This window comes from Bufo bufo, chromosome 6 (genome assembly GCF_905171765.1).
Source record: "Bufo bufo chromosome 6, aBufBuf1.1, whole genome shotgun sequence".
NCBI classification, from domain to species: domain Eukaryota; kingdom Metazoa; phylum Chordata; class Amphibia; order Anura; family Bufonidae; genus Bufo; species Bufo bufo.
The window spans coordinates 382,689,171-382,715,700 of record NC_053394.1 but is presented as its reverse complement, the minus strand read 5'-3'; the positions used below and the strand labels follow the sequence as shown (position 1 = coordinate 382,715,700).

General features: G+C 43.7%; 1 protein-coding gene and 1 pseudogene across 1 annotated transcript in view; one reads left to right on the top strand and one right to left on the bottom strand.

Annotated features, from left to right (window-relative positions):
* Positions 1–26,530, bottom strand: part of LOC121003519 — an 869,303-nt pseudogene that overhangs the window by 46,062 nt on the left and 796,711 nt on the right.
* LOC121003546 (zinc finger protein 22-like) overlaps positions 1–26,530 on the top strand; it is a 717,821-nt gene that overhangs the window by 238,948 nt on the left and 452,343 nt on the right. The window lies entirely within an intron of this gene.

Here is a 26,530-nt window from a genome sequence, read left to right as displayed (position 1 = left end):
TGTCATTCAAAAGAGTGTTTCTTCAGGGACGAACAAAAATACCAAACTTCAAAAAAGCTAAATTTAGCCAATGAAGAGAGGCCATAGGCATAACTAACTGGGTCAAAGTCCTCAACAATAAAAATACAGCCACAAAATGGGATATTTTTAAAAGCATCCTAAAATCTTATTGTGAAAAGGTACATACCTTTTGGGAATAAAAGGTTAAAGGGTTTCTATCACTTCGTATGCCATAATTAGCTCTCAGACACTAGCGATCCGCTAGTGTCTGCTCTGGCCAACCATCCTAATATAAGAGCTTTTTGGGCAGCCGTTTTGCTAAAAAAATAACTTTTATAAATATGCTAATGAGCCTCTAGGTGCTATGTGGGCGTCATTAGCACCTAGAGGCTCCGTCTACCTTCATACACAGCCACCGCCCAGCGCGTCCCTCCAGCCCGCCCATCTCCTGATGAATGCGATCCCCCGTGTGACGCAACGGACGAATTCTCGCGCATGCGCCGTGCGCGGCTGTATTCGGCGCATGCGCAGAGAATGTCTGACCGCTTCCCTGCTCAGACATCTCCACTGCGCCTGCGCCGATGACGTCATAGTGCTCCAAGGAACAGGCGCAGTGGAGATGTCTGAGCAGGGAAGCGGTCAGACATTCTCTGCGCATGCGCCGAATACAGCCGCGCACGGCGCATGCGCGAGAATTCGTCCGTTGCGTCACACGGAGGATCGCATTCATCAGGAGATGGGCGGGCTGGAGGGACGCGCTGGGTGGTGGTTGTGTATGAAGGTAGACGGAGCCTCTAGGTGCTAATGACGCCCACATAGCACCTAGAGGCTCATTTGCTAAAAAAATAACTTTTATAAATATGCTAAACGGCTGCCCAAAAAGCTCTTATATTAGGATGGTTGGCCAGAGCAGACACTAGCGGATCGCTAGTGTCTGAGAGCTAATTATGGCATACGAAGTGATAGAAACCCTTTAAGGAACTAGAAAAAAAAAAAAGTGGTTTAATAGAAATATAAATGACAAAAAGAAGGGTAGCGCGTAAGCATTAAAAAACTACAAGGAACAAAATTGAATATGTAAAGACAAATAAAAGCAGCCAAACTAGAGACAGATTCATTGCCAAAGAGAGCTATTTAAAACTAAACCCAAGATTTTCTTCAATTATATAAATGGTAAAAAGTATAAATCTTAAGGTGTCGGCCCTTTACAGAGTAATGAGTGTAGAGTTGCAGAGAGCAATGAGGAAAAAGCAAAGCTAATAAATAATTTCCTCTCCACTGTATTCACTGAAGAAAATAAACTGTCAAATGAAATGCAGAATGTAAAAGTAAATTCCCCATTTAAAGTGCCCTGTCTGAAAAACAAAAGTATAAATCTTGAAGGGGTTCTGCACTTTGTTTAAAGGGTTTCTATCACTTCGTATGACATAATTAGCTGTCAGACACTAGCGATCTGCTAGTGTCTGCTCTGGCCAACCATCCTACTATAATCACTTGTGGGGCAGCGGTTTTGCTAAAAAACTAACTTTTATAAATATGCTAATGAGCCTCTAGGTGCTATGTGGGCGTCATTAGCACCTAGAGGCTCCGTCTACCTTCATACACAGCCGCCGCCCAGCGCGTCCCTCCAGCCCGCCCATGTCCTCCTCCGTGTGACGCAGCGGCCGAATTCTCGCGCATGCGCCGTGCGCGGCTGTATTCGGCGCATTTGAGATGTCTGAGCTCGGAGCGGTCAGACATTCAATGCGCATGCGCCGAATACATCCGCGCATGCGCATTGAATGTCTGACCGCTCCGAGCTCAGACATCTCAAATGCGCCGAATACAGCCGCGCACGGCGCATGCGCGAGAATTCGGCCGCTGCGTCACACGGAGGAGGACATGGGCGGGCTGGAGGGACGCGCTGGGCGGTGGCTGTGTATGAAGGTAGACGGAGCTTCTAGGTGCTAATGACGCCCACATAGCACCTAGAGGCTCATTAGCATATTTATAAAAGTTAGTTTTTTAGCAAAACCGCTGCCCCACAAGTGATTATAGTAGGATGGTTGGCCAGAGCAGACACTAGCAGATCGCTAGTGTCTGACAGCTAATTATGTCATACGAAGTGATAGAAACCCTTTAAACTGCATGATCTATCCTCTGGATAGATCATTAGCTTCTGATCGGCGGGGGTCCGACACCCGGGACCCCTGACGATTAGCTGTTTAAAAAGGCAGCGGCGCTGGCAGTAGCGCCGCGGCCTTCTCACTGTTTACCGCTGGCCCAGTGACATCACGACTAGTATCACTGGCCTAGGCGGGGCTAAGCTCTGTTCACTTGAATGGAGCTTAGCCCCGCCCAGGCCAGTTGATACAAGTTGTGATATCACTGGGACTGCGGTAAACACTGAGAAGGCCGCGGCGCTGCTGGAGCGCCGCTGCCTTCTCAAACAGCTGATCGGCGGGGGACCCGGGTGTCGGACCTCCACTGATCAGAAACTGATGATCTATCCAGAGGATAGATCATCAGTTTAAACAAAGTGCAGAACCCTTTAAGGAGTCAGCCCTTTACAGATTAATGAGGGGGGAGTTGCAGAGAGCGATGAGGAAAAAGCAAAGCTAATAAATAATTTCCTCTCCACTGTATTCACTAAAGAAAGTAAATCGTCAGATGAAATGCATAATGTAAAAGTTAATTCCCCATTAAAAGTCCGACCCATGAAGTACACTGGCATCTTAAAAATATTAAAATAGACAAATTGCTGGGACCAGATGGCATACACCACCGTACCCTAAGAGAATTAAGTAATGTCATAGCCAGACCCTTATTTCTAATATTTAAGGACTCTAGAATGACAGGCGATGTTCCACAGGATTGTCACAAAGCAAATGTGGTGCCAATATTCAAAAATGGTAAAATAGAGCCCAAAAACTATAGGTCAGTAAGTTTAACATCTGTTGTAAACTGTTTGAAGGTTTTCAAAGAGATGCTATCTTGGAGTACCTCAATGAAAATAAACAAATAAGATCATATCAGCATGGCTTCATGAGGGATCGGTCATGTCAAACTAATTTAATCAGTTTCTATGAGGAGGTAAGCTCTAGATGTGACAGCGGCGAATCAATGGATGTTGTATATATGGACTTCTCCAAAGCATTTGACACTGTACCACATTAAAGGTTGGTATATAAAATGAGAATGCTTGGACTGGGAGAAAATGTCTGCATGTGGGCAAGTAACTGGCTCAGTGATAGAAAACAGAGGGTGGTAATTAATGGTACACACTCAGATTGGGTCACTGTCACTAGTGGGGTACCTCAGGGGTCAGTATTGGGCCCTATTCTCTTCAATATATTTATTAATGATCTTGTAGAAGGCTTGCACAGTAAAATATAATTTTTTGCAGATAACACTAAACTGTGTAAAGTAATTGACACAGAAGAGGACAGTATACTGCTGCAGATGGGTAGATTAAAAGCTTGGGCAGAGAAGTGGCAGATGAGGTTTAACACTGACAAATGTAAGGTTATGCACATGGGAAGGAATGCAAGTCACCATCAATGGTAAAACACTGGGTAACACTGACATGTAAAAGGACCTAGGAACAGCAAACTAAGCTGTAGAAAACAGTGTCAGGCAGCTGCTGCCAGGGGCAATTATATAATGGGGCGCATCAAAAGGGGCATAGATGCCCATGATAAGAACATAGTCCTGCCACTTTACAAGTCACTAATCAGACCACACATGGAGTACTGTGTACAGTTCTGGGCTCCTGTGAACAAGGCAGACATAGCAGAGCTGAAGAGGGTTCAAAGGAGGGCAACTCATGTAATAACTGCAATGGGTGGACTACAGTACCCTAAAAGATTATCAAAATTAGGGTTATTCACTTTAGAAAAAAGACACTTCTCTCCTGTGTGGCTTCTCTCCTGTGTGATTTCTCTGATGTATAACAAGATTTGATTCATGGTTAAAACATTTCCCACATTCTGAAAATGAAAATGGCTTCACTCCTGTATGAATTTTCTGATGTATCACAAGATGTGATTTACGGTTAAAACATTTCCCACATTCTGAACATTAAAATGGCTTCTGTCCTGTGTGAATTCTCTGATGTGTAACAAGATTTGATTTATGGTTAAAACATTTTCCACATTGTGAACATGAAAATGGCTTCTCTCCTGTGTGAATTCTCTGATGTATAACAAGATCTGATTTGCTGTTAAAACATTTCCCACATTGTGAACATAAAAATGGCTTCTTCCCTGTGTGATTTCTCCGATGTATAACAAATTCTGATTTCATCTGAAAACATTTCCCACATTCTGAACATGAAAATGGCTTCACTCTTGTGTGAATTCTCTGATGTATCACAAGATGTGATTTATGGTTAAAACATTTCCCACATTCTGAACATGAAAATGGCTTCTTTCCTGTGTGAATTCTCTGATGTGTAACAAGATTTGATTTATGGTTAAAACATTTCCCACATTGTGAACATGAAAATGGCTTCTTTCCTGTGTGAATTCTCTGATGTGTAACAAGATTTGATTTATGGTTAAAACATTTCCCACATTGTGAACATGAAAATGGCTTCTCCCCTGTGTGATTTCTCCGATGTATAACAAATTCTGATTTCATCTGAAAACATTTCCCACATTCTGAACATGAAAATGGCTTCACACCTGTGTGAATTCTCTGATGTATCACAAGATGTGATTTACGGTTAAAACATTTCCCACATTCTGAACATGAAAATGGCTTCTCTCCTGTGTGAATTCTCTGATGTGTAACAAGATTTGATTTATGGTTAAAACATTTCCCACATTCTGAACATGAAAATGGCTTCTCTCCTGTGTGAATTCTCTGATGTATAACAAGATCTGATTTTTGGTGAAAACTTTTCCCACATTCTGAACATGAAAATGGCTTCTCTCTTGTGTGAAATCTCTGGTGTTTAAGAAGAGATGAATTACAGTGAAAACTTTTCCCACATTCTGAACATGAAAATGACTTTTCTCCTGTGTGATTTCTTTGATGTACAACAAAAGCTGATTTATACTCAAAACATTCACCACATTCTGAACATGAAAAGGGTTTCTCTTTTACATGAGCTGTTTGATGTTTAGCACCTCTTCTGTGACTTTTATTCTGTGTTACAGTCTGTGATGAATCAGAAGATTGGACCTGTTTAAAAGATTTAAATGATGCATTGTTGTTGTGATTGGATGAGGGTATATCTTGGATATTGGCATGCTCTTCAAATGTATCTCGTGTGATACCACAATCATCTACTTCAAAATCTGAAGATACCAGATGTTTCTCTAAATTCCTGGTACAGTGATCTGCCAAGAACAAAACACATTTCATTATTGATGAATAACATTAAAATTGTATTGAAGTTTTATAACTTTTCCATATAAAATATCCACAGAAAGTACAAGACATGGCACAAAATTCAATCATCAATTTACTAAAACAGTGGTAGCCAAACAGACCACAATCTAATAGTAGACCATGGGGCATAACTAGAAAAATCTGGCTCCCACATTGAGCAACTTCCCTGCAACCCCCACCCAATCAGTCATTTAAAAGATATATAAATAAAACATTTCCTAGCGCTGGACAAGAGGTGACGAGTCCCCTCTTAGTGTCCCACACAATAGTTATCTCCCCTCGGTGTGCCTTTCACAGTGGAATTCCCCTTTAGTGCTCTCTTCACAGTACTGATGCTCCCTAAGTGCCCCCACTCAGTAGAATGTCCTCTTGAGGTCTCCAAACAGTAGTTATGCCCCCTAAGTGCCCCTACACAGTAGTTATGCCCCCTTTGTGCGCCCCCTGCAGTCGTGATGTCCCTTAGTGTTTCAGTTACATCAGTGAAGCTCCTGTACTGTGAATAAAGTTAAAGTAATACCGAGCACATCATGCTCTTCCTGGCAGCAGGCAAATATCTGGTGTTCAGTGGTGAGACTTTTTTGTATGACCTCTTAAGGCTACATTCACACGTGAAATAAAGGCCATAAAAAACGGACACACTTAGTTTTTTATGGCCATTTTTCAACCATTTTTTGCATCCCTTTCTTGGTCGTCTGGACGTTTTGTATTCATTTTTAATGGCCATTATTTGAGGATGATTTAGATGATTTTTATTTCCTTGTTTGATTTATTACCAATCCCTGCAGTATACATAATGTCCCCCATAGTGGCCTTAGTTAGTAATAACGTTCCCCAGGGTGGCTCCCATCAGTAATAATTAATAATGTTAATAATGTGCAGGGTTTTGTTTTTATGGGGGGAAAAAATAATCCTCTCATAGTGTTGATCAAGCACCAAAGTGCTTGTGTGCTCTGGCCAAACACATCGGTATGCTCATGTGCTCTACCGATCACCTGAGCACAATGGAAGTCAATGGGAGAACTCCAGGCACCCCCTGCTCGGAAGAGAAGAGGGTGTCTGGTTCACAAAAAAAGGTTAGAAATTGATGGAAACCCCATGAAAATGGTTTGGAAACAGCATTAAGAGGATGGCTAGATGCGTCTTGGACTCCTATTATCTATGACATACAATAGACAACCACACAAAGGCTATATGCCAAAATCCAGGTATGTGGAAGCCAACAATCTATCCATGAGACATATAACAGTCAGCATACCTTACAATGGCAGCATTGTGCACTATGAGACATTCCAAACCAGCTCTCATGACTGAGAGCCAGTAAGCCTCAAAGTTGCTTCACATCTGTTGGATGGCTTAGGTGGACTTGCACACCTAGATCAATATCATTAGGGTGACAAAAAGTTTTCAGATTTTCCTAACATAATATTCAATAACCTTTCTATACAGTTTTGTCATGTAAAAACGAATTTGCATAAACATGGGCATATGGGAAAGACATGTAAATGAGAAGAATCTGCCTTGTTTTTCAGCTGAAAATCTATTTGCATGGAAAATTCGCGATCTACACTACTCATGAACAGTGCGACACAAGACACATCCAGCCATCCTCTTAATGCTGTTTCCAAACCATTTTGATGGGGTTTCCATCATTTTCTAACCTTTTTTTGTGAACCAAACACCCTCTCTTCTTCAGAGCAGGGGGTGCCTGGTTTGATGCTTGGGTCTCTTATTGACTTTCATTGTATTCAATTGTACTCGAGCACCCACAGTATTCGGCCAAACACTGCAATGTGCCGAGCATAGCCATGCTCGAGCCAAACGGCAATTTAGCCGAGCATGCTCGCTCAACACTACTCTCATCCACTTGCACGCATAGAGAAAAGTCGCTCTTCGTTTGGTGCTAAAGGACCTACACTCTCAGTGGGATGATGTCGTCATGCGCAACTAAGCAATAATGCTGGAAGAGCATGGTGATTTCATCCCGTTGGCAGCACAGGTCCTTTAGCAGCAAGAGAGACTGCCTTTTGTGTGCAAGCGGATAAGGAATTATTTTTTATTTTAACCCCTAAAAGGCCATTTTCCACTAGTGTACCCATTTTAAACGGCCATTACATGTATGTACTCCTGTCTTAATGGCCATTAAAAATAGTCCCATTGATTTTCATGGGGTCCATCTGGCAGTGAAAACTGCCACAAATAGGACATGTCCCATTTTTCACAACCACTACTCACTCGTCTTAGAAAAAAAAATGGCCACGTGAATAGAGCCATTGACTTCAATTCATTCTAAAAACAGCTGTGTGCCATTTTCACTGTTGTGTGTATGTAGCCTTATCCTGCAGCCTTTCCCGATTACACAAACTACATATAGCGCCAAAGAATAAGGCCTCTTGCACACGACCGTTATTCTGGTCCGCATCCGAGCCGCAGTTTTTGTGCTGTCCGCATCCGTTGCTCCGTTCCGTAGCCCCGCAAAAAAAATATAACATGTCCTATTCTTGTCCGTTTTGCGGAAGGCAATATACATATAGCGGCAAAGAATAATCCTGTGACCCGAACATCATCACTGCAGCTAGGACACTGTGCACACAGAGGTCTCTCTTAATCTCAGTCCTGTCACTCTCAAGTAAACAAACTGCATGGCCCACACCATAACATCTTCCTTTTTCGTGTATTTATATTAAAGGGGTTGGATAGGATATGCCCTTATTGTCTGGTAGGTGCGGGTCCAACTGCTGGGACCTGCACCTATCTCCTAAACAGAGCACCGAAAGTGGTGGAGGGTGCACTGTGCATGCGCAGTACTGGCTTGGTTATTTCCGTCTGGCCAAAGAAGTGAATGGAAACAGTGGCCGGTCATACACAGTGCACACCCATTCACTTCTATAGGGAGAGTGCTTGGTGGTGGCCGGACTAGAGTCCTCCAGCCACCACTTTGCCCGCTCTGTTCTCAATATAGGTGGGGGTCCCATCGGTTGGACCGAATCAATTAGACAATGGGGACATATCCTAGTGATATGCCCCCGTTATCTCAGATGAGACAACTCCTTTAACCCCTTAAGGACACGGCCATATTTCACCTTAAGGACCAGGCCATATTTTGCAAATCTGACCAGTGTCACTTTATGTGGTGATAACTTTAAAACGCTTTTGTCACGAACCGGCAGGACAGGTAGTGAATCCTCTGGACCAGAGAGGCGATGGCGCGGGTTGTACTAGAGGACCGGTTCTAAGCAGTTACTGGTCTTCACCAGAGCCCGCCGCAAGGCGGGATGGATTTGCCGCGGCGGTAACTACCACGTCGTGTCCTCTAGTAACAACTCGACCTCTCTGGCAGCTGATAAGGCGTGGTACACAGGGAGAAGGTAAGAGCGTAGTCGGACGTAGCAGCGGTCAGGGCAGGCAGCAAAGGTTCAAAGGCGGTATAAATGGGCAGTGCACAGGTGCAGCCTAATTAAGTCAGCACTGCCTCTCACAATCTTAACCCTTAATAACCCCTTAGGACCAGTGCACCAGTGATTGGTGCCTGATCCTTTGAATCTAAGAGTCCCGGCGCGCGCGCGCCCTAGAGAGCGAGGACGCACACGCCGAGACGCAGGAGTGCTGCCTGGGGGCATACGCTGTGAGCGCTCCGAGGCCAGCAGGGGACCCGGAGCGCTCAGCATAACAGCTTTTACTTATCCAGGCCATTCTGAGATATAAAAAAAAATACCAAATTTACCAAAAATTTAGAAAAATTTGCAAATTTCCAACTTCAAATTTCTCTACTTCAATAATACATAGTAATACCTCCAAAAATAGTTATTACTTTACATCCCCCATATGTCTACTTCATGTTTGGATCATTTTGGCTATGCCATTTTATTTTTGGGGACGTTACAAGGCTTAGAAGTTTAGAAGCAATTTTTGAAAATTTTCTGAAATTTTCAAAAACCCATTTTTTTAGGGACCAGTTCAGGTTTGAATTTACTTTGTGAGGGTTACATAATAGAAACCACCCATAAATGACCCCATTCTAGAAACTACACCCCTCAAGGTATTCAAAACTAATTTTACAAACGTTAAACCTTTAGGTGCTCCACAAGAGTTATTGGCAAATGGAGATGACATTTCAGAATTTAATTTTTTTGCCAAATTTTCCATTTTAACCTACCCATTTTTTCCACTAACAAAGCAAGGGTTAACAGCCAAACAAGACTGTATCTTTATTGCCCTGACTCTGCAGTTTACAGAAACACCCCATATGTGGTCGTACACTACTGTACGGCCACACGGCGGGGCGTAGAGGGAAAGGAGTGCCGTGTGGTTTTTGGAAGGCTGATTTTTATGGACCGGTTTATTTACACCGTGTCCTGTTTCTACTTCAGGGGGGCATCAGGGGAACTTCAAACTCCTTAAAAAGTGACCCCATCTAAGAAACTACACCCCTCAAGGTATTCAAAACTGATCTTACAAGCTATGTTAACCCTTTAGGTGCTCCACAAGAGTTATTGGCAAATGGAGATGACATTTCAGAATTTTATTTATTTGCCAAATTTTCCATTTTAACCCATTTTTTCAACTCACAAAGCAAGGGTTAACAGCCAAACAAGACTGTATCTTTATTGCCCTGACTCTGCCGTTTACAGAAACACACCATATGTGGTCGTACACTACTGTACGGCCACACGGCGGGGCATAGAGGGAAAGGAGCGCCGTGTGGTTTTTGGAAGGCTGATTTTTATGGACTGGTTTATTTACACAGTGTCCTGTTTCAAGCCCCCCTGATGCACCCCTGGAGTAGAAACTCCATAAAAGTGACCCCATTTTGGAAACTACGGGATAAGTTGGCGGTTTTGTTGGGACTATTTTTAGGGTACATATGATTTTTTGTTGCTCTATATTACATTTTTGTGAGGTAAGCTTACCAAAAATTGAAATTCTGAAATTTCATCTCCATTTGCCATTAACTGTTGAGGAACACCTAAAGGGTGAATAAAGTTTGTAAAATCAGTTTTGAATACCTTGAGGGTGTAGTTTCTTAGATGGGGTCACTTTTAGGGAGTTTCTACTCTAGGGGGGCTTCAAAAGGGACATGGTGTAAAAAAAGAAAAAAGGCCATCAAAATAGGCCTTCCAGAAACCATGTTGGTCCTTTCCTTTTGCGCCCTGCCTTTTAGTGATATAGCAGTTTACGGCTACAAATGTGGCGTTTCTATAAACTGCAGTATCAGGGTAATAAATATTAAGTTTTGTTTGGTTGTTAATCCTTGCTTTGTTACCGGAAAAAACGGATTGAAATGGAAAAGTGCCAAAAATAGCTGTTTTGGCACCGTTTAAAATTTTTATTTTGGACCGTGTTAATCTGGGGGGTTAGGTCATGGGGTATTTTTATAGAAGAGATTATTACCGATGCGGCGATACCTAATAAGTCTACTTTTTTACAATTATTTAGGTTTTAGACTATATTATCCTTTTTGTATCTCTAAAGTCTAAGGCCTCTTTCACACGGGCGTTGCGGGAAAATGTGCGGGTGCGTTACGGGAACACCCGCGATTTTTCCGCGCGAGTGCAAAACATTGTAATGCGTTTTGCACTCGCGTGAGAAAAATCGCGTATGTTTGGTACCCAAACCCGAACTTCTTCACAGAAGTTCGGGCTTGGGATCGGTTATAAGGGAAAATAATAGCATTCTGAATACAGAATGCATAGTAAAATAGCGCTGGAGGGGTTAAAAAATAATAATTTAACTCACCTTAATCCACTTGCTGGCGCTGCCGGCATCTCGTCTGTCTCCTTCTGTGCTGAACAGGACCTGTGGTGAGCATTCATTCCAGGACCTTTGATGACGTCACTCCGGTCATCACATGATCCATCACCATGGTAAAAGATCATGTGACGTACCATGTGATGACCGGAGTGACGTCATCAAATGTCCTGTAACTGTATTTAATGCTCACCACAGGTCCTATTCAACAAAGGAAACACAAGGAGATGCCGGGCTACGCGATCAAGTGGATTAAGGTGAGTTAAATTATTTATTTTATTTTTTTAACCCCTCCAGCCCTATTTTACTTTGCATTCTGTATTCAGAATGCTATTATTTTCCCTTATAACCATGTTATAAGGGAAAATAATAATGATCGGGTCTCCATCCCGATCATCTCCTAGCAACCGTGCGTGAAAATCGCACCGCATCCGCACTTGCTTGCGGATGCTTGCGATTTTCACGCAACCCTTATTCACTTCTATGGGGCCTGCGTTGCGTGAAAAACGCAGAATATAGAGCATGCTGCGATTTTCACGCAACGCATAAGTGATGCGTGAAAATCACCGCTCATGTGAACAGCCCCATAGAAATGAATGGGTCGGTATTTAGTGCGGGTGCAATGCGTTCACCTCACGCATCGCATCCGCGCGGAATACTCGCCCGTGTGAAAGGGGCCTTAGTCATTTTTTTTTTTTTAGCCAATTGTAATAGGTTGGGGCTCATTTTTTGCGGGATGAGGGGACGGTTTTAATGGCACTTTTTTGGGGGCTATATGGCTTTTTGATCGCTTGCTATTAAACTTTTTGTTATGTAAGGTGACAAAAAAAATATCTTTTTTTGCACTTTTTTTTTTTTTTTGACCGTGCTGGGGGGTTAGGTCATGGGGTATTTTTATAGAGGAGATTATTACCGACGCGGCGATACCTAATTTGTCTACTTTTTTTATTATTTTAGTTTTACAAACTTTTTGAACAATTTTTTTTGGTGTCTCAAGTCTGAGAACCATAGTTTTTATCGATTGTCAGTGGCTAAATGGAAAAAGGGATTATAAATTTAGTACCCCATGGAAGTGTGGTACTCCCTGAAGCAACCGTCAATGCAGAGGCCCGGATGATCGGGGCACGTGTCACACTGAGCGGTGGTGTCCTTCCGTATCCCCCTCCTTCTTTCCAGTATGGGGGACAACACCTGGAAAGTGTTGGCCAGGGACGATCCGGGCGCCTCCAATTCCCGAGGTACTCCGGGCTGCTCTTTCCCGGTCAGAAAAGATCAGGGCCTTGAGGACTGCCTCATACAGTTGTGTTAAAAATTATTCAACCCCCACTGAAATTGAGTGTTTTGGCCAGTTTGACATTGATTTTGATCATTTCAGTCATCTTGTTTACAATTAAATCAAAGAGGCACTTGTAAGTCAGACAAATATAACATAACATTTATAATGAAATAACCACAAATGTCTTTTCTGTGCTCATATCATTATCAGTTTTATTCAACCCCCAAGTGACATTCAATCTTAGTACTTAGTACAACACCCTTTTTCCAGTTATAACAGCTTTTAAACGTGAAGCATAGCTTGACACAAGTGTCTTGCAGCGATCTACGGGTATCTTCGCCCATTCTTCATGGGCAAAAGCCTCCAGTTCAGTCACATTCTTAGGCTTGCGCGCTGCAACTGCTTTCTTTAAGTCCCACCAGAGGTTCTCAATCGGATTTAAGTCTGGTGACTGCGATGGCCACTTCAAAATGTTCCAGCCTTTAATCTGCAACCATGCTCTAGTGGACTTGGAGGTATGCTTGGGATCATTGTCCTGTTGAAAGGTCCAACGTCTCCCAAGCCTCAGGTTTGTGACGGACTGCATCACATTTTCATCCAATATCTCCTGGTACTGAAGAGAATTCATGGTACCTTGCACACGCTGAAGCTTCCCTGTACCTGTAGAAGCAAAACAGCCCCAAAGCATGATTGACCCCCCACCATGCTTCACAGTAGGCAAGGTGTTCTTTTCTTCATAGGCCTTGTTCTTCCTCCTCCAAACATAGCGTTGATCCATGGGCCCAAACAGTTCTAATTTTGTTTCATCAGTCCACAGAACACTATCCCAAAACTTTTGTGGTTTGTCCACATGACAGCAAGGGGGTGCGCCTGGGAGTTCTGGCATGGAGGCCTTCATTACGCAGTGTGCGCCTGAAACTTCAGTACCTACATCTGACAAATCTTTTTTCAGTTCCTCAGCAGTCACACGGGGACTTTTCTCCCCTTGCGCTTCAGGTAGCGCACAGCAGTCGAAGTCAGCATCTTCTTTCTGCCACGACCAGGTAGCGTTTCAACAGTGCCCTTTGCCTTGAATTTGCAAATGATGCTTCCTATGGTGTCTCTTGGTATATTTAACATCTTTGCAATCTTCTTATAGCCATTTCCCTTCCTGTGAAGAAAAATCACCTCTTCTCTTGTCTTCCTGGACCATTCTCTTGACTTCACCATGTTTGTAAACACACCAGTAAATGTCTAGAAGGAGCTGAGTATCACAGTCCTTTTAAATCTGCCTAATTGGTGCTTATTATGCTTGATTGCTGCTCCTTGACATCCACAGGTGTTTTCAATACCTGATCGAAAACACTTGAATGAACCTCTGTTCTTAAGAGTGGTAGTCTTTAAGGGGTTGAATAATTGTGTCAATGAAGAAATCACAAAAAAAACATTTAATACTGTATTACAAAAACAATTGATGTCATTTTAGTTGCATTTGGTTCTTTAAAAAGTCCTTGTAAGATTTCATTCTGAACACAATTACAAATGTACACTAAATTCCCTAAAACCCTTTACAGCATTGGGGGTTGAATAATTTTGAACACAACTGTAGAACTGCAGAAATTTCCCTCTGTTGCCAGCGCACTGGAACAGTACAAAAGAGTTGTACATGGCAACCTGCACCAAGTAGACCGCAACTTTTTTGTACCATGTCCGTGTTTTGCGCATGGCGTTATATGGCTTGAGGACTTGATCAGAGAGAGATCAACTCCTCCCATATACCTATTGCAGTCGACGATACAATTGGGCTTGAGGACCGTTGCCGCGGTACCTCGCACAGGGACAGGGGTGATGCCGTTACCATGAATTGTGGACAGTACAAGGACATCCCTCTTGTCCTTATATCTGACTAATATCTGACCAGCAGCAGGTTTCCACTGGTAAGGGCACGGGTCTCACCCCTGGGGATAGGTACCTGGAGGGGGTGGGTAGTGAGGTCGCGTTGATTTTTCCGCACGGTCCCACAAGTGGACGTGGCTCTGGCGGTGAGGGACCTGAACAAGGGGATACTAGTATAAAAGTTATCCACGTAAAGGTGGTAACCCTTATCTAGCAGTGGTTGCATAAGGTCCCACAAGTTTCCCGCTAACACCCAGAGTGGGGGGACATTCTGGGGGTTGAATACGGGAATCTCACCCCTCATACACACGAAACTTGTAAGTGTACCCTGAGGTACTCTCACAAAGTTTGTACAGCTTCACGCCATACCTCGCCCGCTTTGAGGGAACATACTGGCGGAAAATGAGTCTCCCCTTGAAAGCAATGAGAGACTCATCAACCGCGACCTCCCTTCCAGGTACGTAGGCCTCCAAAAATTTGGCCCCGAAGTGATCGATGACCGGCCTGATTTTTTACAGGCAGTCATAGGCAGGATCACCTCGGGGGGGGACATGCTGCATTATCTGCATAATGCAGGCATTTCCGGATGGCCTCAAACCGGGAGCGTGTCATGGCTGTACAGTAGAGTTGGGTCTGGTAGAGGACGTCCCTACTCCAGTACAGCCTGACACTAAGTTTTTTGACTAGGCCCATGTGCTAGGTCCCAAAACGTCCTCATCTCGGCTGCACTGAGTCCAGCCACCGGCCTTAGCCAAAAAGGAGCCCGGGTTTTGAGCGACGAACTGTTGGGCGTACAGGTTCGTCTGCTCCACCATTAGATTAACCAGTTGGTCACTGAAAAAGGCTAGAGCGCCGTAATCTCGTGATGCGCGAGCTAGCACATGCACAGTGTCAGCATAGTGTTCCTTCCTTGTGCTGGCATCAGCCTCAGGGAACGAACTGTGCATGCGCTAGCTCCCGCATCACGAGATTGCGGCTCTCTAGCTTTGTGACGTCGGGGAGCAAGGAGGAGATTCTAAAGATGTGGGGCGGTGCTGGGCTCCTTCACGCTGGACTTATCTTGCATATCTATCAAATCGTTTTTTTTGACACAATAAAAGCACAGAGAGCTATGGGGACTGGGTATTGCGGATGTGCTAGCGGCCATCTAGCAACCAATGTCCTCAGCTCTATACACAAAATCTCGGTGACAGGTTCCCTTTAACCCCTGTTTTAGGCCTTACTGACCAAGAGCTTTTCTTCCTTTTTTCATCGTCGCGTTTCAAGAGCTATAACTTTTTTATTTTTCTGTCTATATAGCTTTATGAGGGCTTGTTTTTTGTGGGACAAGTTGTAGTTTTTAATGGCGCCATTTATGGGGTACACATAACTTTCGGATCATATTTTATTACTCTTTCTGGGAGGGAGATGGAAAAAGCAGCAATACTGCCACTGCGTTTTTACATTATAAATTTTATGGCGTTAATTTTTTGGTATAAATAACATAACATCTTTATTCTCTGGGTCACTACGATTACAGTGATACCAAATACATATAGTGTTTTTTACGTTTTACTACTTTTTTGCAATAAAACACCTTTTTTTTGCATTGACGCTTCCCAAGATCCATCGCTTGTTATGTTTTTCGGTGGCAACTAAGCATAAATTAGAATTCTATAACAGACAGCATTTTGATTGATTTTAAAATAAAATTTATTACCCCTATAGTGCATTGCATTTTAATGTCAGTGCTATTCTGACATTGTCAGCACTTTACATGAGGCAGGTGCCACTGCCCGCGGCACGTAAAGTGTTAAACAGCCTGGATCATTACTCCTGCCAGTCCGCGCTGCAGCTCTCATGTGATGGGGTCCGGGCTGCAGCACTTAGACTGGGCCGCCGTAAAAAAGCGACGGCTTAGCCTAAGGCCCCTTAGTGATCGCCGTAAAAAGGTGTATGGGTGGTCACTAAGGGGTTAATAACCCCATTGATAGCATGTCAAGGCATGTAGGTGAATTTATTTATGCACGTGTAAGAAATACAGATTTTTAAGAATTTTTAGGAAAATAATGTAAGCCATATATTGTATTGGTATCCTGTTCTCAGCAACTTCCTGGTAATTAGTACCTATACCTCTCAAAGCCAGTGTGAGCGAGTACTGTCTATCTGGACAACTGACTATTAGCATATCAAAGGTTCTGTAGTTGTCAATTATCTAAAGAATGGCTGACAATTGTCCAGTAGGTGGTACATGGCTAGTGAGGCAGGAAAATGCTGGAAAATCCCAACATTCCAGCTGCTTCTACATATCAGTCTTCAAGAGTTACCTGAAAATTGCTAGAAAACCATAAGGAACAACCAAAAAGATGTGTCCAAGCCATATTCTAGACAATGCTAGGACTGGCTGTTAGGAAGGAAGAAAGGAAGAAGCGAAGAGGCAGAAGAGAGAAGGAGAAGAGAAAAGAAAAGTGCTACAGAAGAGGAAACCTGGAGGGGCCAGAGCAAAGACAGGGTCCGGAGAGACATGAGAAGACCTCAGTAAAGTAAATACACTGTACTGTAGGGGCATAAGAATTTGTGGTTTAGTTACCAAATGTTAAAACATAAAGGGGCAGTAGTATTAATAATAAAACTTAACTTTTACTATAAACATATTATAAAAAGGGAGAAACAAAGATACATGTCCCTCTTAATACAGGCCCCAAGACAAACAGACGCCTATTATTCTTAACCCCTGCAATATATATGAATATAGAGCTACAATAAGGTAAAGTAGCACCAACAAATACATATATTTCTTACCAGTAAGAACGGCTAGATGTACACGTGACTCATGGTAGAATGAGGCAATCAGTCGGGTTTTTCTGAGATCTTGCTCCTGTCAGGTTCTCTCTAACCGCCCCCCCCCCGGTATAAAGAGATGAGGTACTGGAGAGGCTCACCAGTCGCGGTGGCACAGGTTGCCCTAATCTTGGAGTCAGTGTGTATTAAGTTGTAGAGGTACAGTTCAAAAACAAAAGGCAGTAAAGCCCAAGCACTAGATATAGTAAAGGGTGCATAGAAAACTATAAAGACGTGCTCAAATAAAAAGATGTGTGTGTCCCAACGTGTTTCATCTATTTATATTTAGCCCTAGATTCATCAGGGGACAAGGGGCTAGTGTTTCTTCTATCGGGGAAATTGGTTGGTCCCAGACGGCACCCTAAGATGAGGGTGTCCATCTAAAGGTAGGAACTCCTGTAAACATCTAGTGTTCCTACTCCATATGATGTCTCCCAATGGTCTTGGGAGTAACTTTATTATTAGTAGTAATTATTAGTAATTGTTATTGTGTAAAAGTCTCTCCGTATGTGATATTTATGTTTGTTTCTTTATACTTTCATATACCGTATACTCATCAATAATAATAATAATAATAATAATATCATTATTCCCACATTGCACAATATATCTATTTTGTATTTGTATAAGCAGAATCTTAGAGACCTCTCTGCTTTACTTAGTGGTCACTACTCACCTGGGCGGTTATCTGTAGGAATGTCCTCTGTACTCTGCTCATCACCCCTCACATATGTCTCTGTAGGATTAATATTGTTCAGATCTTCACCCAGATTCACAAGCTGTGAAACAAATATTGTAGAAGTCAGACGGTTATAAAGATCAGTAATTAGAATGAAGACCAAAAATGACCGGACAGCAGGAGTTATCTGACCCAAATATCTGCAGGTCTCCTGTATAAATCCAATCTGATTACTTCATTATTCCAACCAGTTTGCAATGCAGGGAGAGTAGCCCTTATATTCCATCCCTAACATTACATTGTGTGTATATAACATTACATTGTTTGTGCACCTGTTGCCCTTGCTGGCCGCCCCAGGGCTGTGAAGACGGTAAGCCAAAGTTCTTTAGGTCCGTAGCTTGTTTACCTCCTAGGGCATAATCATCTGCTCTGCTGCAGCCAATGACTGGATTCAGGGGTAACATGTCCACAAGAGACACATCACCACTGAAGCCAGTCATTAGCTGCAGTAAAGCAGGTGACCATGCCTGTGCCGGCGAGGAAGCAAACAACATTTACTGGAAGATGGACACACAGGAGCTGGCACACATAACCGGAGCTAAGGGTAGCAGGTACGTATGACTCTTTCCATAGTAGAGGCTGCGGACACATGTGAAAAGTTACTTATTCCTGAACAAACCCTTCAATGCTGTCTTCCTGTTCTGTCTAGAAGTTTTGGGATGACTGCAGGCATGAAGATACTGTACCTAGTATAAGGGACAGCGGAGAACACAGGAGAGGTGAGGACTGATTATCATCACTAGAACACCCTGCTTATCACTGTTTATAGTACAAGGACAGGAGAGGTGAGAACTGATTACGATTATATTATATAAATTATTATTACTATTATTAGTATCTTCCAAAAGCCACTGTACTTTTTTTTACCAAACGCTGCACGACTAGACTTATCACATGCATCATTCAGGTAGTATGTGTTATTTCTCCCAAACACAAAGCAGCCACAATGTTCCTGCAATTGTCTCTGACCACCTTGCCCAGTTGGAGTTAGGTGAGGAGACAGCCAGCGAGGTTGTTTGCTGCTTGATGCACTTTAGAAAGTATTTGGCTATGTGGCTGCTATCACCCAGGGAGATCAGCTCTAAAACTGCATGGCAACGCTTCACATGATAGGAAGAAGGGGGAGAGGGAGCGATGTTCTGCCCTGCTTCTGTTTGGGACAGGAGGATATCCATGGAGGAGGCCGATAAGTGCCTGGTGTCGGAACAAATGTGGAGGTGTCAATAGGACCTGGCCTTCTTGCTGCAGTGCTGCCTCGTTGCAAAAAACATTGATCTAATGGGCTGTGAAAGGCATGAACTGTTCCAGTCCGTAACCATTGCTCCAGGTGACCATTGTGTGCACCTTGCTGCACAGCTAGAATAGCAAGGAGTGGCCTACATTCACCGCCACTTGGGAGTACAAAGCAGGGATGGCTTTTTTAAATTTTATGCCAGCTAGATAACTTCTAGTGAGGCTGAGCACATGCCATTAGCCCCCTAAAGGCAACAGAATCCACAAAGTGGTACCACAGAGACTGCACCACCAGCAACTTGTGCAAGCAGAGTTGTTTCTTGGCCACACATTCCATTATCGATGGCTGATGGTGGGACAGAATAGGAGGAGGCATAGTCTGAGCAGGAGGAGCAGTAACTGATGATGACTTGGACACAGTACTGCACGTGGATGCCGCCTGGCTGCCACAAAAGAGACCAGGAGAAGGAGGAATCTCTTGTTGTGGTAGCTGGCAGACACGTCTGTCACTCCCATGGCTTATTGTAATCGGGCAGATCTTGCACAGGGCATTGCTTTTGTTTTCCAGCACCGTGGAGAAGAACTGCCAGACAGGAGATACTTGCACACTCCACACAGAGCTAGCTTCAGCCGAGCTTGTTTTAGGTCTGGCACATTTTCAGCCTGCGACCACAGTATCATCAGCATCACCAGTTCCAAAGCTGACAATACTAGAAGCAGATCTGGCCCTGGCAGGTTTTGGGAGGTTCTAACTGTATGTTGCCTTCACTCTGTATTGCTGCCACTGCCACCATCCTCTTCCTCTGATGTTACCTTCTTCTCAGCTCCCTGATCTGGTTCCCAGATCCTGTCCAACACATAATCATTGTAATAGTCCTCAACCTCCCTGCCATGAAAACTGTGATATGTCATCATGGGCTTCCTAGCCCCCTCCAGATTACCTGCTTTATACTTGCCTTGAGTTCCACTGCTGCTACCACTGCCCCTACCACCACCAGTGCAGCTACAGGTGCCACTACTCCTACCACCACAAGCACAGCTATGCATGGGGTGCCCCTCCTCCCCGAATATCCTCCTCATGGTAGTCTAAACGCTGAGCCACCCAGTCCACAATTCCATCCTCAATAATATTAGGAGCCAGGGAGAACTGTGGCCAACTACTACTACTCCTGGCAGGTACTGATACTGCTGGTACTACATACATTCTGACTCTGGGAGGACGAGGCATTGGTCTTTCGTTTTGCATTCTTCCATTTCTCAGACTTATTATTATGAGGCCTATAAATGAAAAGTCAGGGGTTTGGTACAGACAGATTATTTAACAGGACAAGCATAATGGCAAGTGTGTTTTTTATAATTTAAAGACAGTGTCACAATTAAATGTCTCTCCAACAAAGTGTGTTGTAAAATGTCTTTAAACTATGTGATAAATAATATGAATATAAAATTGGTATTGTTGCTGTAACATGTTTGTGCTATAATGCAACGTGTTTAACCCCTTGAGGACCTTGTGATTTTCAGTTTTTCTGCTTTCATTTTTCACTCCCTGCTTTCCTGTGGCCATTACTTTTTTATATTTTTTCGTTCATATAGCCTTAAGAGGGCTTGTTTTTTGTAGGAAAAGTTGCGCTTTCCAATTCCACCATTTAAAATTGCACACAATGTAGTGGGGAGCTGGCAAAAAATTCCAAATGGGCTGAAAAAAAAAAAAAAAAAGCCTGGCTACACTGTAGAATCCAATAGATAAACCCATGCACCCTACCAACTGAGCCACCACACCTTCTTAGCAAGGAGACCAAATAAACCTGGTTTACTGACTCTAAGGCTGGGTGGGCTCAGGCTGTCTGAATGATGACAAGTGAGGTGGGACAACCACTTTAAGCACCGTTTGAGCATCCCCTCACTCCCTTAATACTTTCCCTAGAGGAATTCCCCCTCTTTAGTGTTCCTATCACACTACGTTAGTGACTTGTGTCTATAATCGTTCTTTGTCAGACTCTGCCCCCTCCCCACGTCCTCCCAGTGTTATGCTATCCACAGTCCTCTACCTTCTTCATGGTTTTCCCTGCTAATACTAACATTAAACGCACTGGGCACGGTTTTCAAGTGATTCATCTGAAACAATGTTTTTGTATGGCAGACCAATTATGTATTAATTTCAGGGACTTATTGTCTAAAGCTTAGACAATGAGTCCCTGAAATTAATACCTTCAGAGTAAAGATGCGCAAATTGATTCTAAACTAATCAGATTCAGTAAAAATTTTGCAAAAATTGGTCTGCCATACAAAAACAAAGCTCCCTCCCCACCAGCTACTCTTCTTGCTTTCTTGTCCCTAAACATATCATGCTTCTGAAGATCTCATCTCTACATTATCCATTACACTAGAAGAGCAAAGGTTTAGACTCTAGTGCAATGGATAATGTAGAGATGATATCGTCAGCACCATGATATGTTTAGGGACATACAGAAGACAAGGAGGAGTAGCTGGTGGGGAGGGAGCTCTCCAGAGGGATCTGATAAATGATGCTGTAATCTTGTAGTTCACAGGATGTCAGCCACACAGGAGAGAGACAGCAAGCCTCAGACTGGAGGTCAGACTAGAGATCACATGACCAGGTATCCATAATCAAAGGTTCAGAATGTATGGATGCATCTGAGCAGCTAGAAAATTGTTGGCGAGTTAGAATTATATGTACTGATGAAAATAATCCTATATAGCTTTTCTAATAATCAACTTCTAATATTATCAGGGGCGTAGCTGTAAGGCAGGGGTGAACCCCCTGCCAGAACATATTGTGAAAATGCCAATGACCACTTCCATTATGGAATCGGTCATTAGCATGCGGGAGGCACCGGAAGTTGAGAACTGCGCATTGCTAGCTGTACTCACCTTCCCTGGTCTTATTCTGGCCCCACACTGTGTCCTGACACGTACAGTGTCAGGACGTAGAGCATGTAGATGCGCATTATGACTGTGAGCTGTCAGGTCACAGTACAGCGTGGCGGGAAGAAGACCAGGGAGGGTAAGTGAATCTGCCAAGTGGTAGCGCCGTCCGGAGCTGGAGAGGCAAGTTTATTTTCTTATTTATTTTAAAGGTCTGATCTGAGGCTGATGTAGGCTGGGGGGTTTGATAGGAGGGTGATTTGAGGCTGATGGAGGTGGGGGGGGGGGGGGGGGGGGGTAGATCTGAGGCTGAGAAAGGGACAGTGGCAGGGACAGTGGAAACTGTGTGAACCCCTCTCTGGACCCCTCTGGGTTTAGCTTGGTTGCCATTAATGCCAAATAAAGAACTAAATATATAACATTCTCAACTTAAAAATTAGACTGCAATATGTGGTCAAAATGGAGCCTGTACTATTTGTAATATATAGTGCAGGAGCCATTTTGTGCTGCAAAAATACAGCGCTCAAGATATTTTTAATTGAAGCACAATTTCTGTAACTTACCCCCAAGTCAGTTATATCTATGACCAAATATAGCCGTCAAATTTTTAAGTTGAGAATTTTGTATGGCCCCCGAACGATGTTACAAATATCCAAATGACCCTCGGCAGCAAAAAGGTTCCCCACCCCTGCTGTAAGGGGTGCAGTCACTACTGGGCCTAGGAGCCTGAGGGGGCCCAAAGACCCTTGTGACACATAAGAAGACATCGGTACTATACAAAGTTCATGCAGGTCGAGTTACATCTCTGGCTGGAGGGCAGGGGTAAGGTCAAGAATTTGGCTTGGGGCAGGGGATGCAGTTTCAATTTTCGCCTCAGGCAGCACGAAGGCTATGTGCTTCCCTGCCCCTGGCCACAAAGCACTGAGGGAAGGGGGGTCCAAGCTGAACTCTTGCACCAGGGCACATGAGCCTTTAGCTACGCCCCTGAATATTATATTATACTCTATGCAAGTAAGAAGCAGGACTTGCATCTACATGTGCTAGAATAGAATCCGTGGTATGATCTTGGTACGGCCATTCTGACAGTAAGGAGACACCAGGAGACTGCACCTTTGAAACCTTTGAAGATAATGATGCATTTATCTCCTGATGTTCATTTTCAAGCTGACAATCCTGGCACAACTTTGGTTGACCATTTGTAGTATTGCATGGTCCCGGCCTAAGACCTCTCAGAAAACTGTTGTGCCACTCTTGTGCAACCACAAAAGATCTGCAGCAGTTCACAGAGTAGGCCATCTTAAAGGTCTATACAGGCAGAAAATAGTGAGAAGATCCAGACAACATGTAAATTAAAAAATACCAAAAAAGCCACATTTTATGGAACGTCCGGCCCATAATCAAACAGTCCCATCCTATTTTTGGGGGGGACAAGGTGACTAAAAAAATAAAAATAAATAGCAAATCGTGCGGTTTTTATTTATTTATTTTCTGTTACGGCGTTCACCGCATTGGAGATTTTAATAGTTTTGACTTTTCACATGTGGCAATATGTAATATGTTTATTTAAAGGGGTTCTGCACTTTGTTTAAACTGATGATCTATCCTCTGGATAGATCATTAGCTTCTGATCGGCGGGGGTCCAACACCCGGGACCCCCGCCGATCAGCTGTTTGAGAAGGCAGCGCCGCGGACTTCTCACTGTTTACCGCAGGGCCAGTGACGTCACAACTAGTATCACTGGCCTGGGCGGGGCTAAGCTCCATTCAAGTGAACAGAGCTTAGCCGCGCCCAGGCAAGTTGATACAAGTCGTGACGTCACTGGGCCGGCGGTAAACAGTGAGAAGGCCACGGCGCTGCTGGAGCGCTGCTGCCTTCTCAAACAGCTGATGATAGATCATTAGTTTAAACAAAGTGCAGAACCCCTTTAATGTTTATATATTTTCTATGTAAAATTGGGAAAGGGTGTGATTTATACTTACATTTTTTTTTTTACTTTTTATTTAAAGGATAACTGTCATATTTTCATCAAAAAATCTATTTTTAGCATATGTTACTGCTGCAGCAGCATTATGCATAAAGCAATCTTTAGTTTCTTCACTTACCACTGTCTTCCTTGAGTTTTCCCCTTAGTTACGGCTGTTTTAAATCCTACATTATGAGGATCTTCTCAAGATGGCTCCTCTGCCAGTTCTCTGAGGCCAAAACTGCATTCTCTCAGGTCACATACACACTTGCTGTAACTAGCAGTTTCCTGCCAGCCAATCATATTGTATTACTGAGAGACACGCCTCCTCACTCTGAAGCCTAATGCAGGCATGCAGTGTGAAGGCCCGCCCCTCTGTCTTCCTAGCTGGAGACAGATGAGCCTTAGCAACGGTCTTTTAAGGGAGCAGTGGAAAGGGACAGGAGACATTAATGAAAGCTGTTATTATAAGGTAATCTTTTGGCAATCATTGACAGACTAACTCAGGTATACATGCCTAGCTCTAAAACTAGCAAATAAAAAGAAATATGAAAGTTATCCTTTAATAACTATTTCCCCCCTTAGGGGCTAGAACCTGGGATCTTTTAATCCCTTGTCCTATTCACCCTAATAGAGCTCTATTAGGGTGAATAGGATCTCACACTCTCCCTGCTGCCCTGTGCATAATGCACACAGCAGCAGGGAGCTTACCATGACAGCCAGGGCTTTAGTAGCATCCTGGCTGCCATGGTAACCGATCGGAGCCCCAGGATTACACTGCTGGGGCTCCAATCACAACTGCCACTGCCACCAATGGGTGAGGAGGGGAGAGGGGACCCAGTGGCCACTGCCAACAATGATTTTAGTGCTGGAGGGGTTGAGGGGGGGGCGCATTGCGCCACCAATGTTTTTAATACTGGGGAGTGGGTGCACTGCTCCACCACTGATAATTAACCTTTAATACAGATACAGGCGGCGGGTGCTGGTGGCAGAATCAGGGATCAGCAGCAGTTAACCCATCAGGTGCCACACCCGCCTCCTATATCTGTATTAAAAGATAATTATCATTGGTGGCGCAGTGGCCAGGCCGGGTAGCTGCTATTCTGGATGCTTTTCACTGGCACTGGGGCTCGGGATGATGCTGGGGAGGACACATGACACTCAAGAGGAGGAGGAGGCTGCTGCCGTTCGCCGAGCTTACTAGCTCAGGCGGCGCTGCAGTTTATTACCTCCTCCTGCATTAATTAGCCGCCCATTCATTGGGCTCAGCGACGGCCGTATCATAGGAGGGAGGAATTCCCTACCTCCCTCCTTCTGCACTGTCTGGCCGAAGAGAACATAACGCACGCCGAGCGCGGCACACGCCATGTTCTCTCATAAGAGGAGATACTAGACTGCGCTATTGAAAAAATTAACATCTCGTTACCGAATCGATACTGGTGTAAAAGTATCAATTAGGTATCGAAATTTTGATACCCAAAACCACCTCATATCCTGCCATCTCCATCTTCTCATTATAGAAGGATAAATCATATAATACTGGTGGATAAAACAAGACTGAAGACAAGATCTTCACAGCCTTCTACAGATCTTAGGGGACATTTCATGAGACCTTATCTGTATCTACTTGATCATCCTGTGGGACATTGTGATGTTCTTCTGAACCATTCTGTAGAAGAGGACTGGGACATCTCTCGGGTGTTCTTCTCTCTTCCTTAACTGTAGGAAACACATCCAGTGACTGATTTTATTCCTTACATACAGATAATGAGTGGACATGAGGATTTAGTCATGTCTATTACCTGGTGATATGAGGGGCCGGTGATCCTCCATCAGGATGCCCTTATATCCATCTACCTGATCATCCTGTGGGACATAGTGATGTTCTTCTGAATTATCATGTGGAAGAAGAGGACTGGGACATCTCTCGGGGGTTGTTCTCTCTTCCTTAACTGTAGGTGTTGCAGAATCAGGATTAGATAGGATGGTCAGCCATGTGGTCTTAGGTATACATCTTGGGGCACATTTATTAGGACCAATGTTTTAAATGCAGGTCTTGAAGCCCTAAGCTGGCAGGGATTCTGCTTAAGTTATGAAGAGGCGCAGGCCTCTCCTCAACTTCACGGCTTCCAGAACCAGTTCTAAATATATGACAGATTCCAAGTTGTCTTACATTTAGACCCTTTTCTACACTTCTACACTTCTTCCCTTCCCCGCCCACTCCACGCCAACAATTGTAGACCTGCCTCCCCCCCCCAATTGCACTGACCTCTCCGTCTGAAATATGTCTAATTTACGCTTATTTCCGAAGAGTAAAGGACCCCCTTGTGTTTACACCACAAATAGGAGCTTAGCTAAAGGGTCATTTTCTGGTGATTATTATGACTCCTTGGGGGTCCGTTTTTTCGATTTATTCGATATTTATTCTGTCCGGTTAATATTGGTTGACCATTTTGAAATGAATACTAAGTACTTTTAGCACTAACTACTTTTGCTGAGAAAATAGAGGTCTTTAAGTAATAGAAAATGTTAGGATGGAATGGTGACCTTTAGAAAGTAGATAATATTTGCACTAGAAGTGGAAGCCTTGGCCAAGATAAATGTATTTGTCTATTAA